The 1,161-nt window shown below is 56.8% G+C and overlaps 1 pseudogene; it reads right to left on the minus strand.

Annotated features, from left to right (window-relative positions):
* Positions 1-613: 613 nt before the first annotated feature.
* Positions 614-762, minus strand: LOC134154854 (5.8S ribosomal RNA; annotated as a pseudogene).
* Between the last annotated feature and the right edge of the window lie 399 nt (positions 763-1,161).

Here is a 1,161-nt window from a genome sequence, read left to right on the forward strand (position 1 = left end):
TTTTCTGAAGGAGAGTGAGGCTGCTGCACAACAGAGGACCACGTTGCCCCCTCGGGGACGCCCGAAAAGATTATGCCTGCTGACTCTCTCTCTGTCATCATGCAGCCGATCGGGACAAGCGTTGGAGTGGTCCTTCTCGAGATTACCATCGGGTCGGTCTGTTTGTAAGTATTTACTAATAAACTGCTTACTACTGAAGAGCGTTTGTGTGTGTGCCTGTGTTTGTGCTGACTTACCAAACTGGATGTTTGGCCCCCAGGAATCTAACTGCAACAGGGCGTTCTGGGAATGGGGGTTTCCTGAGTTTCCTGGCTTGACAGGCATCTAAGCTGTGCCACACTGCATCAGCCACACAGCGGCAGCCACCGAACCCAGAGGGCAAGGAGGGGAGGACAGGCACAGCAGGGCATGCTGGCTGCAGCAGACAGTCGACAGACCCGGATAGGCCAGCTAGGAGACCAGGGCTGCCGGATGACACACCAGGGTCCCGGCTCTGCTGCTGCCGCCGATTTGCTACCACCACCATGCCCTCCCTCTGCTGCACACTTCCCCCTCTGCCCCCCGGGAGGGATGTCACCGATGCACCAATGGGGGGTGATGACTGACCATCAACTGATGCTCAGACAGGGGTAGCCCTGGCAGGAACCTTGGGCCACAAGTGCATTCAAAGTGGCAATGATCAATGTGTCCTGCAATTCACGTTAATTCTCGCAGCTGCGTTCTTCATGGACGCACGAGCCGAGTGATCCACCGTTAAGAGTTGTCTCCGTTTCAGTCCATGCCACACGCGCTGGGAGAACAGGCAGCGTTTGCAGCCCCTAAGAGCCCCCCTCACTCCACCTCCCTCCTCCCGATTACACCAACTACTAAGCAAAGGACAGTGGAGAGAGAGGGCTCGGCTCCCTGACGATACAAGCACATAGGTGGAGGAAGCATCCTGCTTGTCCACCTCTAAGTCTCGGCAGATAGAAGCACAAGCGAGGCAAGTGCTCTCGGTTTGTTCTGGGCATGGGAAGCAGCATGCTGCGCGCCCAGAAGACATCCCGCACTGTCCTGCCTGCACGGGACTGCTTCTGAGCACAGAGGCACACCTACACACAAGCTGAGATGGGCTTTGCCTAAGAGTGAGGAAAGTGGCGAGCGGAACAAGGGATGTGCTGC

The sequence above is a fragment of the Rhea pennata genome, unplaced genomic scaffold (genome assembly GCF_028389875.1).
Source record: "Rhea pennata isolate bPtePen1 unplaced genomic scaffold, bPtePen1.pri scaffold_46, whole genome shotgun sequence".
NCBI lineage: Eukaryota > Metazoa > Chordata > Aves > Rheiformes > Rheidae > Rhea > Rhea pennata.